We start from the raw sequence: 10,857 nt of genomic DNA, 5'->3' as shown, positions 1-10,857 counted from the left end.
ACATATTAGGGAGAAAAATCGCAGACCTGCTTCTCTGATGCCAGAGGCAGCGCTGAGCATCGCTTTCGCCTTGGTGAGCCCTCGCCCCCTGGTTCAGTGAGCGCCATACATCTTTGATAGCAGCTGGGGCGCCGCATGTGACATTACTTAAATTGTGTTTAAAAAGAGATTATGAAAAGCGCAAATCAATGCGGTCGCACAGGCTTGACGCATGTCACGGGAAGTTTAATTAAGACAGAAGATGCGCAACCGTGTCCACAGACTGTAATTGTGGCATAAATCAGCCAGAAAGGCTGGAGGCAGCAGGCGCTGTGGAAACAAAGAAGGGACGGGACTGCTCGAGAGCCGCCGAGAGGCATGGGCGTCAATCCATAAAATGTCCGGGGTAGCAGAAGTGACATCACACACGGTTTGACCTTCACTTTGACTTACGTGCACACACACACACATGCTTAAATAAACACACACACATTCACACCCTCTCTCAGATAAACACACTCACCTGCAAGCATGCATACAATATTTAAAAGCATTTTTTTAATTACCTTAGCTGTCAGGGTCATATTCCATCAAATTATACTCCATTTTTTACTACACTAATTTGTGTTATAAAAAAATTGACAGAAAACCAGGAAAATGGAGCTCCGACGACGTCCATTAGGACGAGCTGCTCCTGTTTTACCTGCACTGACTTTGCCACCACTGAGGCCAGAGGTCGCAAAGGCCGTGCCAGCGGTCGCAAGGGCAAGTCACCCCTGGCTACCCTTAAATGACATCCAGGGAGAGGGCGGCTCCTCCATGAAGGCGTCGCCCCACTGCTTTCTCGCAGTGTGAGAAGCAGAAACGTAAAATGGTAAAACTACCATTTTATGTTTCTGTTTTTTGCACTGCGAGAAAGCAGAAGCGTTTTGTTGGTGGCGGGCGTGTCAGCTCCAAAGCCAGGGAGGAGTGGCTTGCCCAATGTTGTTGGCCCTGACTGTTTGGTCGGCCCTCTGGGGCCCACCAAACCAGTCATGCGTACTTTCTCTTTTCTTTATGTAGGCTCCCCATAGGCGCCCAGCTGGGCGCCGTCCCTGCCATTGCAGCGTTGTGATTGGCTTAGGGGAGGGAGGCTGCCTGTGGCTGCTTCCTGTTCAGGTGAGCAGCAAGAAAACGTAGGCCTGGCCAATAGCTGAGGCACCCTGGTACTATGGAGGGTACGTTTTTTAAAATTGTAATTAAACCTGTCCCGCCTCCCCCCCCCCCGCAACCACCCCCCACCCGCGAGTCATGCCGGCCGCAACTACTCATGGATAGAGCTGGACACCGAGCAGGCAGGCCGCAGGGAGACCGCCTGGATGGTCACGGGTCACGGGTCTGGAACAATTTCCACCAAGATGAGTTTCAAGTCTTTTTTTTTTTTTAAATCAGTGTTTCCAAGGTGTCGACTCCTTTTTGCTAAGTCCGGTACATGACAACAAAATTCCTGCTTGGTCCCTGTTTGTATCTTTGGGAGGTAGGGGTTATCCTCGCTGACTACCTTCTCTTGGTCTTGTTTACTGGAGGGGACCCCCACACCCCACCAGTATTTATCCCCCCATCCTGTTCCTAAGTTACTTCTGCCCCTTCTCTTTACAAAAATTCTCTACCCCTGCTGTTACCGCAGTGCATTTACTCCAACCAATGCACTGATGCTTCTATCCGTACCAACATCGTAGTACATCTACTCCAACCCCTATTTTAGCCTCTCTACTCCTACCAATACCCTAATACCTCTAGTCCTACCTTTACCTTAGCATCTTTACCCTACCAATACCCTAGTTCAACTTCTCCTACCTGTGCCTTAGCATCTTTACTCTACCAATACTGTAGTACATCTCCTCCTACTCCTATTTTAGCCTCTCTACTCCTACAAATACCCTAGTATTTCTACCTACCTCTACCGTAGCATCTTTACCCTACCAATACCCTAGTATCTCTAGTCCTACCTCACCAATAACTGTAGAATATCTACTCACGCCCATACACTGATGCTTCTACACCTGCATATGCCCTACCACAAGTATCTATACTGCTACCATATTAATTCTACCTTACCAATACCCAAATGTACTCCTACCCCTACATTAGCACCTCTGCCCTACCAATATCCTAGTGCATCTACTCCTACCCATACACTAATACTACTTCCCCTGCCTGTTGTCAATACCTCTACTCCTATCCCCACCTCAGTACTTCCACCCAACCAATACTCTTCTATCCTACCCATACGCTGATGCCTTTCTACATGTATAATCCTAGCAACCCCTTACTACACCGGATCGCTCTTCTGCCTTCCTTTTCTTTTTTTTCCCCACCTGGTTTCTTGTGCAGATTTTTATCCCCTTTTATGGTATTTGTTTTGCCGAGTTTCCTACAATTTTTCGAGGCAAAATGTTTTCTACAATGTGTAGTGTCACAAGCCAGTGGTCTTCAGGATCGTAGACTTTGTTTTGTTGTTCTCCAAGACGCGACAGAGCCACATTATGTCATAACCATTTCCACCATTATGTTTATCCATTGTGGTGCTGTTTTTTTATTTTTGCACTGGCTGTAGTATATTGCTTCAGTTTACTTTTGTTGTTTTCACTTTTGCCTTTCTTCCTCCGTCCAGTGACATGGCCTAGGCATGATTGAAATGAAGACCCTTGGCAAAGTGGAGTCAACACTTTCCCCCAAGCACTGCCAATTTCCTGAAAACCTACTAGAGGAATGCATCAAAAACCAGTCATGATTGACCCCTGGCATCCCACAGGAAGGTGACACTCCACCATACCACCCTTTGCTACAGTGCCCTTTCGCACAGCTGGCACAGAAGGGCCATGATTTATGTCGCATAAACAACAGTGTTTACAGCTTGCTGCTTGCACAAGTCTTGGGGGCCGTAGTGAGGGCGAGCCCCAATGACCCGGGTTCACAGGAAATTAAACTCACTTCTTCACCATCAACAGATGCCGTCACCGCCAGCCACATGCGCCAGTGACAGGCGGAAATGGGCCAGAGGTCTTTTCACTAAAAATATTCGGAGAACGTTCTTTATGTCTCTGAGGGTTCAGGAAAGGAACTGGAACATCGCAAGCGCTCTACACGGAAAGAAAAGAACAGACATATGTAGGTCAAAGCAGTGCTTTAAATGGGAAAAAATAAGTGCAGGTACTCATTAACATGAGCTAGCGGTGTAGCAGGTGGGCGGGGCCAAGGGCGGGGCTAAGGGCAAGACATGATGATACTTAACGACTTCTATAACAGTTGCACCACACAACAAAATACATGATAAATGTGTGTATATAAACAAAGCAGGTTAATATTACACAAAATGAAAGAGAAATGCGAAAATATGTTAACATTTCCTTTTTTTGCAATAGTTACACCTTCTTAATGCCATACTGTTAAATGCTGTTGTTTGGCACAATACTATATATTTTTGCGCATGTGAGTAGGAAGAAACTGAAAATACCTCCACTACGAACCAAAGCTCTTATGGCACCAAGCAAATGAAGCAAATCATCATGACTCTCCCCAGAAGATATTTCTTGTCTCTTCCATCGATCTATCCTTTCATCCTACCATTTACCTGCTGATGTCCACCATTTACCCTTTACATTCTGTCGTCTATTCAGTTTTTCATCCATCATTCAGTTTTTCACCATTCTGTCTGTCCACCCTTCATATCCAAACCTATCCATCCATCTTTAAACCTATCCATTCATCCTTTCACTTATCCATCTCTTTATCCACCCTTTCATTCATCCATCAATCCTTTCTCTCATCTATCCATCCACCCTTTCATTCCATCCACCCTTTCATTCCATCCACCCTTTCACTCAATCCCTCCTTTCATTCATCCATCATTCACCTTTTCATCCATCACCCCTCACTTTCATTCACCCATCCAATCTTTGACTTATCCACCTATATCCACCCTTTTATCCAATCATCCACCCTCTTTCACCCATCCAGTCACTCATCCATCCATCCATTCATACATCCACCCTTGCTTACTCATCTATCCACTCACTCACTCACTCACTCACCAACCCTCCCTACTACAATATTTATGAACCTTTGTCACCGAGCAGACATGTACACACAAAGTGCCACCCATTTTCTTACAAAAAACAAGCATACAAATGCAGGCAAATACACAAAAAAAGCAGACACACTAAAGACTCCGGTATGTTAAAAGCCATGTCATACTCTTCATCATGGCTTTTTTAATTGCCACTACCAGGGGACTGCCATGATTCCTATGTTTGTGCAAATGCAGAGGATAGTGTGAATGTGGTTGACAGCACAGGGCCTGAATGGACCCCATAGCTGCCAAGGTTTCAGATTGCTATGTGTGACATTTTCATATTTTCATTGTAATTGTGAGTGCCATTTCAACGACTATGAGTGACACTTTCTTTCTCGCTAGCAAAATTAAGCAAGTAAGACGAGGGAATCATATACATATCAGAAAAAACATCCATTTGAGTATAGCTGCTAATGTTTCAGATTGCTTTTGTGTGACATTTTCATAGATTCAGTGGATTTACGAGAGTCAGGCAACAACTAGATGTGCAACATTTAGAGTGGCACTTTCTTGCGAGCATAATCATGGTATGAAGTCAATAGAAATAGACAAATATCAGAAATCACACTCATTTAAGCAACAAAGAAGTCAAACTCTGCAGTAGGTGCTTTTGAAGCTATTCAAATTAAAAACAAAATCAGCACCCTCCACCCCAACCTCAGCTTCAGGTGTGGCCAAACCACATGTATCAAAGGGATCTCTGTGACAAAAGCAGCAACCCACTGAGCTATCCACATACAATCAAGCACAATACAATATGCTTTTTTTGAAGGAGGCATATTAACCCTCTACGCTACTTAATGGTCAGAGTGAAAAGTGCCAGTGGAGAAAACTCTGACCTCTCTCCAGCAGGAACAATAATCACCTGACTTAGAAAGTCTAACTATGCTGAGAAAATAAAGGGTGCTGCTTCGTAGTGTCACTGTCAAGCAGGGATGTTAAACGCTTGGCACTACTAATAAATCAGCAAAGCTGCTAGTTTAGAGAAAAGGTAGCACTGGGCTGGCGGTGAGTGTGGGGCAGAAGTTAGACTCGGGGCTGGGCACAGCAATAGCCCATCATGTGGCGGGCAGGAGGAGGTGAGCAGGTGATCGAGTCTCGAACACCGGCTTCCTCCTTCAAGTCCATGTAGCAGGAGAATTCCTGGGTGCTCTGGGGCCCGGCTGGCAGGCAGAAAATGAAACACCCTGCCACAGCATGGGCGGCGACCACTGTGTGACAGAGCAAGATGGGAGCCAGGCGCATCTAAAGGAGAGTGTTAGGAATGTGGGGAAACAATGGGCTGGCGTCGCTAGTTTTGAGCATATAAGAAAGCCTTCTATGCACAGACCGGGTAACTGAGGCATGTGGCGTTAGGAAGGTAGGTGCATCAATGCAGAAAGCAGTTAGATTAGCGCTCCGGGGCCTCTTCGATCGCATCGTCTGGGCATTAACCCTCTGATCCAGAGACAGTACGGGAAGTGTGAGAATCCGCTCCTGATAATATGTCTATCTATGTATAAAGTGTTACCCTGCACGGAATTTTCCCTACCTGAAGTGCTGCGCTTTGAAAATCACAGCGCACACTGTAAAACGAATCTCGACCCTGCTCTGCCCAGCACAGCGTGACGGCGAGCACCAGACATTATTCAGATGAACTCTGCTGAATAGCTCAGCAGGGGCTTGGACCAGGAGACAGAAGCGGCGCCTTTGCTCCCACAGACACGTCCCACTCCTGCTCGCCACTGCCCCGGCACTCACAGCCACTAAGCCTACCTTTTCATGAGTACCGGTACTCTCCTCGGGCAGTAGAGAAGTGCCGGTACTCAGAACGATAAATTTAAGAAGTGCCGGTACTCAGTACCGGTGAGTACCGGCCCATTTAAAGCACTGGGTCAAAGTAAAATTACCCGGAGTCTTTGCCGTCCTTGTCTCAGGCCTGTTACTTGAGGTTGTTTGCACCTCATGTAAGTACAGACTGAGGCCAGGAAAACAGTCAAGAAAGGGAGCGTGGTATTTATAAAGCAAGTTTTATTGAAAACTCAAGGACGCAGCTTGTTGACCTTGGAGGACTGGATTATTTTACATGTTTCTTAAAAGACCTGCCTGTGACGTCATGCATTACCCCTTACAGTGGCATAGCAAGGGTGCCATGGGCCCCTGTGCAAGCAGAGAAAATCAGTTTTTCCTTGCTTTACCAGCCTCTGAGAGATTCTGGCAGAGCAGGCCGAGTATAATGTTCTCAATGACAAGCACAGAACCACTGAGCAGTGCCAGAGGTAATAATATTAATAAACTTTATTCGGCAGTAGATGCAGCCATAAAAGAGACAATATTAAAAACAAAAACATCAAAATAATTTGTTAGCGGCGCATCAACCAAGTGTGCAAAATTGCAAAAGTTCATTTAGTCATTGCAAAAGAAGGGGCCGGTTAAGCACTATCCTGCAAACAGTTTCAACATTGACCTATTAGTCATCAGAGTTTTATATTAAACATCAAAGCAAAGTCATCATAGTAATGCACATTTCATCAGTAATATACTCCTGTTTCCTTTTATCTTTTTTTACGGCAACTGAGACGTGTGCTTCGGGACACTATTATTGTTCGGGTCTGGGACGTTATTTCTTCTCGCGTCCTTCACCATTCTTCTATTTACAGTGTTCCACTCATCCATCGAGCTTTGAGGAAGTCTGGGTACGGACTGTGTACTGACGAAACACGTGTTGGCTGTGCCTTTGATGTTTATGAATACATTGAATAACATATACATATGGGCTTTGGCTTGATCATCTTGTCTCAAAGTGTATATTACTGATGAAATGTGCATATACTATGATCACTTTGCTTTGATGTTTAATATAAAACTCTGATGACTAATAGGTCAATGTTGAAACTGTTTGCAGGATAGTGCTTAACCGACCCTCTTTTGCAATTTTCCTTTGGCAGATCACTCGGATCTGTCTTAGTCACCCTTGGTAGTGAGTGACAGTGGTCTCCTTAGCACTCCAACTAGACTCTTAATATTTCGGATATACCTTGTGTCCCTAACTAGTACTCCATCGAATACGTATGTGAAGGTGCGGTTACTCCCTTTTAGGGAACACCACTACCAATTTTTGTTGTCTCCATTTAGTCATTGTTCACCACTGGTTTTCCTAACATCATTTATATACCTAAAAAACGTTTTTTAATAATATGAAAACTAAGTAGAACATGCCATAAACGAGGAATACACGAACAGAAGGGCAACACTGGGATACTACAAATAGGATCATAAAAGAAGCCATATATATCATTAACAATTCATTACATTTATAATTACATGGCAGTGTGCATTCTCACAAATAACTTTATGAGATTAGCAGGTACATGCATCAAGGTAGACTTTTACGATTCCTTAATTGCGATTATTAAGGAATCACAATTAAGGAATCCCAAAAGCCTATGCATGTAGAACTTGCAAAAAAAAATAGAGATTTCTAAACATTCCTTAGTTGCGACTAGCAAATTGCAAGTCGCAATTAGGGAATGTCTCCCCATTCATTCCTATGGGCCTAGAGGCCCATAGCAATGAATGGAAATTGCATTCGCAATTTGCGAGTACCCATTGGGTACTCGCAAATTGCGCATGCAATTTCAAAGGTGCAAGGGGGTCAAAAGGACACTGTAGTATCCTTGAATGAAGATTCAGATTTAAATTGAAGAAATAGTTTATTCCATATTAAAAGCACATCTAGATGGATCAGCTGTCAGCAGGAAACTGACTAACTGCAGAGATACTACATTTCATTACAACTCCCACATAGAACATGGAATCACAACATATTCAAATGGTTACACAGCATTAAAGAATACACAGCATTAAAAGAAAACACACTTACCAATTATAGTATCAATTATAGTGCATACTACACATCTTCCCTGTAAGGAGAAAAAATAAAATAAACAATAACCCAAAAAATAATGATCACAAATGAAAACTAATACAATATAAATTAATTGAACTCTACAGGTCTCTTAACAGATCTATCAAAAGAAGATTTTTTACCAGAAGAAACAACATTGTTATCTAATATATCAGTATAATTGTTGACAGTGTCATTATTAATAACACGTGGAAGTAAATCATGAAGCGATTTATTCCCTTCATCATTGTCAAAACACCAAAAATGACTGCGAGATTTTGAAACTGGAACAGAATCTATATCATTGGACATATGCATATCACTTGAATGTGCTAAAGCTAAGCGAATCATGGGGTCCATTACGATGTCGGGCGGTTTGCCTCCGCAAGCCCAAATCCCCCCACCATATTAGGATGGCGGAGGGGAAGGCAGCGGTGAAAAACATCGCCCACCTTTTTTCCGCCCCGGTCGCATTGTGGCCGGGGAGGAAAACGAGTAACATGGAGGTGGTGTCTGTTAGACACCGCCCGCCATATTACTATGGGCTTTTTTCAATGCTGCCACGGAAAGGCATGCGGTTTTCATTCTGGGGGCCCCCTGTGGGCCCCCAGAGTGAAGGCCAAAGGGGGGTGGCACACGGGGGGGTACCCCCCTGCCTTTGCATAATCGAAGCGGCAGGCACCGCACGGTGCCTGCCGCTTCGATTGTGCAAAGGCGTGCTTTTGTTTTTTAACATTGTGGCGGGCGGTGCAGTGAGCACCGCCCGCCGCAATGTTAAATTGAGGAATCAGCCCGCCACTGTGGCGGGCGCATCCTAATGGCAATGTCGGGACCCCCGCACTTTTGGCGGGCGGTCCTGATTACCGCTTGGGTGGCGGGCGGGCATTCTAATGGGGCCCTATGTGTCATTTTTCACCATTATCTAATGTTACAGAATTATGATTGATTTTTGCAATTTTTTTGGGAGTGCTAAACTTGCTATCACCTTTAGGAGCTTTCTTAGCACTTTTGATACAAACCCACTGACCCACTTTTAAACTTACGAGTTTAGAACCATGTTTGGTATCGTAATAGACTTTATTCTTGATTTGTGAGGTAGCAAGATTTGACCTAATTTCACCCATATCACAGACGGACATTTCATTTATTTTCATCCAACTATGATTAGTCTTAGATAAAGGAATTCTATATCTCATAAGAGAAAATGGGCTTTTTCCTAAAGAAGGATGAGGCGTTACTCTATAAGCCCATAACATTTTTTTTAATTCACTTTCCCAAGGAAGTTTAGATTTGACACACAGTTGTAAAGTACCTTTGATGACTCTATTAAGCCTTTCCACAGTAGTATTACTGGAAGGATGATAAAGTGGCGTCAACTTATGTTTTGATACCATTAGAAGTAAGAAAGGTTAGCATTTCTTTAGACTTAAACTGTACACCATTGTCTGTCAAAATGGATGATGGACACCCTTCTTGTAAAAAAATGTATTCCAGAAAATCAATTACATTTTTGGTGTTCACCTTGTCAACAATTTTCGATTCAAACCATTTAGAGAATGAATCAACAAGTACAATGATATACTTTAAAGTATTATCAAACCAATTAATGGGACCCATAATGTCTACAGCTAAATCCTCCCAGGGAAGATTCGGCGAAGTGACTTCACCTAAAGGTGGACTGAAAGTCTTTTTTGATATGTCAGATAACTCACAATTAATGCAAGATCTGACAATTTTTTCAATGTGTTTGTCCATTCCGGGCCACCAATATTGATCTCGAACTCTAGATTTAGTGTGAGAAATATCAGGATGACCATCATGCGATAGATGTATAATTTGATCTCTCAAGGACACAGGAGGAATTATTTTGTCTCCTCTAATGAGTAAATGATCAGAAATTGAAAGTTCACCTCTGACCTCCCAAAAACCTCTTAAATAATCATTGAGATCCTTTTTACAAAAATTACTCCAGCCGTTTATCACTTTAGATTTTACATCACACAAAATACTGTCCTCAGAATCAGCTTTTATCCATTGTTCCTGAGAAATGCTATTCATAAACTTATCATTAGAAATAATATTTGCACCTGAAAAATCATTCCAAGAATTTCGATCAGATTCTATAATTGGTAAAGAAAACCTGCTAAAAAAATCTGCGATAACATTTTTAGCTCCTGGAACATAATGGATTTCAAAGAAGAAATCTTGCAAGTGCATGGATAGCCTTGCAATCCTGGCAGTAGCTTTGTTAAGACCTTCTGTAGTGAGTAATTTACTAAGAGGTTTATGGTCAGTCCTTACACAAAAACTTTTACCCCAAATGAACTTTCTAAAATGCTCCAATCCCCAAACTACAGCTAAGGTTTCCCTTTCAATCACGGAGTACTTTTCTTCTGTGGGGGTCAACGATCTAGAAGCAAAAGCAATCACAACCTCTTGATATTTGTCCGAAATTTGAGTTAATACAGCTCCAAGGCCTTTGGAGCTGGCATCGGTTGTTACTAATGTATGAACACAAGGATTGAAACCTTGGAGATTTGGAGCACAACAAATAGCCTTTTTAATCATGAGAAAAGCTTGCTGACACTCTTCTGACCAAATGAAAGGAACTTTATTTTTCAAAAGATTCCTCATGGGATGAGTCTTTTATGAAAAATTACACACGAATTTTGAATAAAATTCAGCTAAACCCCAAAATGATCTTAAGTCATCTTTGGATTTAGGAGCAGGAGCATCTGAGATAGCTCTTACTAATTTAGCCTTGGGTCTTATGCCCTGTTCACTAATCTCATGCCCTAAATACACTACACTCTTCTCTGAGAATTTACATTTTGAAATTTCAGCAGTAAGGCATTTCTCATTAAGAACACTTAAAACT

General features: G+C 42.9%; 1 long non-coding RNA gene across 1 annotated transcript in view; it reads right to left on the bottom strand.

Moving 5' to 3' along the window:
* Window positions 1-1,277: 1,277 nt before the first annotated feature.
* The window catches only part of LOC144761216 (uncharacterized), a 163,964-nt gene continuing 154,384 nt past the window's right edge, over window positions 1,278-10,857 (bottom strand). The window contains exons 2-3 of the long non-coding RNA XR_013595633.1: window positions 7,956-7,995; window positions 1,278-3,101 (exon numbers count right to left, since the gene is read on the bottom strand). This is a non-coding gene — a long non-coding RNA (uncharacterized LOC144761216). The remainder of the gene's footprint in view (window positions 3,102-7,955; window positions 7,996-10,857) is intronic.

Source organism: Lissotriton helveticus, chromosome 6, assembly GCF_964261635.1.
Source record: "Lissotriton helveticus chromosome 6, aLisHel1.1, whole genome shotgun sequence".
NCBI classification, from domain to species: domain Eukaryota; kingdom Metazoa; phylum Chordata; class Amphibia; order Caudata; family Salamandridae; genus Lissotriton; species Lissotriton helveticus.
The sequence above is the reverse complement of the archived record's forward strand: the minus strand, read 5'-3'. Positions and strand labels throughout refer to the sequence as shown.